The following is a 6,000-nucleotide window of genomic DNA, read 5'->3' on the forward strand; positions in this document are numbered from 1 at the left end:
TTTATGGCCATATAAATTGCCAGTAGCTCGCGATCGTACGCACTGTATTTGCACTGCGCGGCAGAAAGGGCTTTTGTGAAAAATGCCAACGGTTGCCAGTTCTCGCCTATGAGCTGTTGCAAAGCTGCTCCGATAGCATAATCGGACGCATCAACCACAACGCTTATCGGTGCGTTGGGTGCTGGATGTGCAAGCATCGTAGCGTTCGCTAAACTGGCCTTGACTTTCACAAAAGCCGTTTCTGCCTCTTTTGTCCATGGCACGGGTGAATTTCCCTTCTTCGACCCTTTTAATAATTCGTGCAGTGGTTTCATAAGACTAGCCGCGCCAGAAATAAAGCGGCGGTAAAAATTTACCATCCCGAGAAACCTGCGTAGAACTTTAATAGTGTCGGGTCTGGGAAATTCCCCGATTGCTTCGACCCGCTCAGGTAAAGGTTTTACCCCATCCCTGGTCACGCTGTACCCAAGGAACTCGATTTCGCTTACGCCGAAAACGCATTTCGCCGGATTGATAACGACCCCGTGTTGGTTTAAACGTTCGAATAAAATACGTAAGTGTTCCCGGTGTTCCGATTCGTTTTCGGACGCGATAAAGAAATCGTCTATATACGCGTACACGAAATCTAACCCCCGGGTAACTTGATCGACAAAACGCTGGCACGTCTGCGCAGCGTTTCTCAAACCAAACGGCGTAAACAAAAATTCGTATAAACCAAACGGTGTCGCTATCGCCGTCTTTTCAATGTCCGCGGGCGCGACGGGAATCTGGTTATACGCGCGAACCAGATCCATTTTTGAAAATACCCGTTTCCCGTACAAGGATTGTGCGAAATCCTCGATATGAGGTGGCGTGTACCTGTCTGGAACAGTGCGAGCGTTGAGCGAACGGTAGTCCCCGCATGGTAGGGTTTTGCCGTCCTTCTTAGGCACAAGGTGTAGCGGTGAGGCCCATGCGCTCTTGGAGGGACGAATTATTCCCTGCTGTAGCATCAGGTCGATCTCCGCCTTGGCCACCTTCAGCCGATCCGGAGCGAGCCGCCGTGGCTTGCAGAATACAGGTGGTCCAGGTGTCGTCTCGATGTGATGTACCACACTGTGCTTGACCGCCTCCCGACGAAATACCGTCGGTCGAGTCAAGTCCGGGAACTCCGCTAAGAGTCGATGGTACACCGTGTCGCTAATTATTGTTTTTACCGTCGGGAGGCCTTTACTCGCCGCACAACCACTCGCGTACAACTTCGTCGTCGCGTCGACTAAACGCTTGTTGCGCGCATCCACGAGTAAGTTGTAATGCGCTAGCAGGTCCATCCCGATTATTGGTCCGTCCACATCGGCCACAATAAAACGCCACACAAAACTGCGTCGTAACGATAGATCCAAATGCACGGTCGTTGTGCCATACGTGGCGATTCGCGTACCGTTTGCCGCGAAAAGTTCGGTATCGTCCTTCGGCAACCGGCCGTCGATACGCGATCGCGGGAACACGCACACATCCGCACCCGTGTCCACCAGAAACTTCGCTTTGGATCTATTGTCTGTTACGAAAATGCGGCCAGGATAGGGACCGTCGAGAACTGCCGCGTTTACGATCGACGGTTTGCCTCGTTTCCCGTCTTCCACATGCACTGGCCTTTGCATTTCGTGGCCTTTTCGCCCCACACACGATGGTACCAGCACAAACCATCATCGCTCTCGCGGTTTGAACTGCGGGATGACGCTCGCGAACTAGGCCGTGATTTACGCCGGTGTCCGCGGGACTCGCGTAAAACTGCGTTTAGTTGCAGCCTTATTTGCCGGATCTCCTCGCGAAGAGAATCGGTCTCCGACGAACCGCTTGCCTGGCTGCGGCCTATTTCCGCTATCCCCGTTCTGTTCCCGGGGATGTCGTGGATCCGATCGGCGATCTCTGCCAGCTTGATCCCTTCCTTGATTGACGTGGCGGCCAGGATCTGCTGCGTCTTTATCGGGAGACGGTTCCGCCAAATCTCGTTCAGGAATTCTTCGTTCACCACGGGTCCGGCGAGCCGTCGCAAGTGACGCAAAAATTGCGTTGGCGTACGGTCGCCAATTTCCTCCGTTTCTAGGAGTTTGCGGATCCGCGTGGTGTCCGAATCCGTGAGACGCCTCACCAATTCCGCCTTTAGAGTTTCCTACCGATCCACCGGGGGCGGGTTGAGGATAATTTCTTCCACCTCCTCGATGCTGTGGGTGTCTAGTCGAGCGACAACCAGATCGTATTTCTCCTGGTCACTTATGATTCTACCGACAGCGAATTGAGATTCCACATGTCTGAACCATAACGCTGGTTTCTGTGGCCAAAATGGTGGTACCTTCAAGGTGGTCGTGGCGATGTTGGCTCCACTAGCGTCCGTATTGTTGCTTTTTTCAGCCATTGTGAGAACGTACACAAACACTTATACCCCGTCGCCTATTTTACCAACGATCACGTCGGGGTCACCAGTTTTAGGTGACGTGGGGTAAATGGAATGATATGTGACGCGATGGTTTCACGGGTAACAAAAAATATAGTTTATTCACGAGAACTGGTTAACAATTAACAAATAATAAAGACTATAAAACACAACGAGAAAACTTGAGTCCATGAGAAAAATGCGAAGACCAAAATATACGGAAACTCTACGTCGCGTATAACAAAACCGTCGCGGGTGACTCAGACTAAAACTCTCTGGAGCTATCGTTCTCCGCGAGAGTCCAAAGCTTTCTGCCTTTCTCGTTTCTGAGGCGCGTTAAATAATGTCCCCGAAAAACCGTTAAAATTGGGAGAGGTTCTCCACCCCCACAAGGGCATGGAGAAAGTTTCCTCCCCCACACATTGCATCCGGGGACTTCACTCTTAAGGGTACTGTAACGGTCGAGCCGAGGTTCTGGCAATCGTCACTTAAATGACCAAGCCCTCAACCCGACCTCCCATGGTACGCACTTGAGAAGGATGGAATTTCCGCGTCCGAAAATTCCACGTTCCCACGCACCATGGTCGCCACACGTGTGAGACGCGTTAAAGGTTCCACAAGCGTTGCAAAGTTCTTGATAAATTTCCTGAAATAACTTGCTAATCCCAGGAATTGACGTACCTGTTTTACCGTTTCAGGCGGTGGCATATTTTTTACGGCGTCTATTTTTCGTTGACCCGGCCTCACCCCCTGTTCGCTTATTTCACGACCCAGGTACTCAATCGTCTCTTTGAAGAAAGAACATTTCTCCAACTTAAGGGTCAGGCCATGTGTTCGAAAGGCCTCCAAAACTTTCCGTAATTTTTCGATGCCTTCTTCTACCGTTTTCGAGGGTATGATGACATCGTCCAGGTAAGGGAATGCCGCTGTGTCCTTCAAATTTCCCAGAACCTTATTCATTAGTCTTTGAAAAACGGCTGGCGCGTTTGTTAAGCCAAAAGGCATTCGTAAAAACTCGTAGTGTCCTTCCGGTGTGACAAACGCCGTCTTCGCAATGGAATCTTCTGCAACTGGTACCTGGTAATACCCTGATGCTAAATCAAGACCTGTGAAATACTTATTGCCTCCTAGCTTGTCGATCTGGTCGTCAATGAGGGGTAAGGGATATTTGTCCTTTATGGTTATCGCATTCAATTTGCGATAATCCACGCACATCCTTGTATCCCCTGTCTTCTTCTTCACCAGCGTGATCTGGCTCGCATACGGCGAATCAGATTCTCTAATAATTCCATTGTCTAATAAATCCTTAATTATTTCGCGAACGATCTTCTTCTCCGGTTCCGCGAGACGATACGGGTGATATACTACCAGTTCGTCCGTAAGACATTTAATTTCCATTGCAGCCGTATTCGTTTTCCCTAAATCTCGCATTGACGACGATATGCAATCGCGAAATTCTTCGATCAATGTGACGCAAAGTTTTCGCTCCGTTTTCCCAATGTTCCCTAAATTTAATTTGGGATCTATTTCGACGACGTAAATATCCATTGCAGAAATAATTTGAGGCTTTCTTGAATTTCTGATATCGTTAAACGTGAGTTGGTTCCCCCGTTTCAACATTATCACGTGTTCTTGCTGTAAGAAATCCCTTCCCAGAATTACATCATGGGCCGTATACTCATCCGGTATAATAAATGAGTCTACGTCCGCCGTTACATTCTGGACTCTTATTGTAATCGGCGCGACTCTATTTATTATTACTGATCGATTAGCAAATCCCCTGAATACTGTATCGGTCACGATCTTCGTATCAATACAGAACTTTTCCGCTATTGACGAATGCATAATCGTACATGCGCTTCCGGTATCTACTAAGCTTTCTACCTTGTGACCGTTAACGCGAACGAATATTTGATAAATATTAGTACTGTTTTTAATGATCTGTACCACATTTACCTCTTATTGCCGGCAATCCTCCTGTCTGTGACCTAACTTCTTACACAGGCCGCATTCCGCTCTTGGCTTTCTGCAATCCCTTGCCATGTGACCAGTTTTGCCGCAATTGTAACATGCCACAGTCCGTGGCTTTTCGTTTACGCCGTACTTTGGTGCTGCTGGGCGAACCGCTACTTGGCGTTCCTGCTTCGTCTTCTTCTCGTCCTTACCAGGCATATTCCCCATCGCACACATCGACGCATATAAGTCGTTGGGGTCGGTGTGTTTCGCCGATCTCAATGTCCTGGCGATCGTTTCATCCGGTACGCCGAAAATCACCGTGTCCACAATCTTGTCGTCCGGCAAATTGATGTCCAGGCGCCTTATAAGGTTCAATTTTTGGAAGCAATAATCTCCCAAGGATTGTCCTGGCCTTGCTTCGTATAAATCTGCTTCCCGGAGCAATTTCGAAAATGGCATTGTCCGCCGAAATTGCGCAACAAGTAGCACTTTCGTTTCCGACCAGGTAGTCGCGACTCGCACACGCGTATCGTACCACTGGCGTGCGTGCCCCCGTAAACGTGTCGCGATTAACCGCATCACGCTGAGATCGTCCCAACCGAAACGCGACGCCAACTCATTCACGTGGCGAACCCAATTCTCAATCGAAAGATCCTCTTTCGATGGATCGTATATCGGGATTAATTGTTCATCCCCGGGACGCACATACTGCGGTGACTTTGCGCGCGACGCGGAGCTACGCGTGTTCAGGCTGTCTTCTTCCGCACGATCAAGCCGAACATTACGCGACTCAGAGCATTGTCTTCGCGGGCTTCGCGACCGTATTCGTGAAGACCGTACTTCGGGGCTACGCGAACGCGAGCTCGAATCCCGCCGTCGGGACACACGCGACCGTGTAAGCGAACGAGAGCGTTTTAAAAACTCCTCCATCAGATTTTCTAATTTATTAAGACGCGACTCCAAGGCGACGGGTGCCCTTTCGTCACCGTCACGGCTACACGATGCACGCTCCATATTCGAATTGTCTTGTCACGTACAACAAAGTTCACAAAAGTTCAGAGTTCAAAGTTTAAAACGTCTACACTTAATACTAGTTACTCACTAACCCTTACACTAATTGCACACTTTATAGTCTGGAGCACTTAACAGTTTGTACACAAATTGCACGTAAGTGTACTCCAAAAATGCGCACTTCACACACGGTTAATCCCGCTTCTGATATGTAAGAAAGTACTAGAAAGATAGATAACGCGATATCGTTAACTTAAATAAATGTGGGCGTATTACAAAATACTATGAATCTTTATTCACGACAACTGTACACGACGACAGTCAGAATCAGAATGTCCTGCTGTCCCAAAAATCCTCAGCCGTGAGAACGCCTTCGACAGTATGCCCCCTTGTTTATGACACCCCCAAGCTAAAGGACTTTCCCTTGTGGAAGGGCAACGCGCTGACAAAAACCACATGGCCTGCCTCGACCGTTTGCTTACTTCGATTTTTCTAACAGACCCAACTACCGAAGACACATGAAGACAGACCGGATTCAATTGGACAACGTATCAGACAATTACGTCGAGACCGAGAAAAACGACCGAAATATCAGGAAACAAGCAGTTCAGATGAAAGAG

This window comes from Halictus rubicundus, unplaced genomic scaffold, assembly GCF_050948215.1.
Source record: "Halictus rubicundus isolate RS-2024b unplaced genomic scaffold, iyHalRubi1_principal scaffold0383, whole genome shotgun sequence".
In the NCBI taxonomy this organism is placed as follows: Eukaryota; Metazoa; Arthropoda; class Insecta; order Hymenoptera; family Halictidae; genus Halictus; species Halictus rubicundus.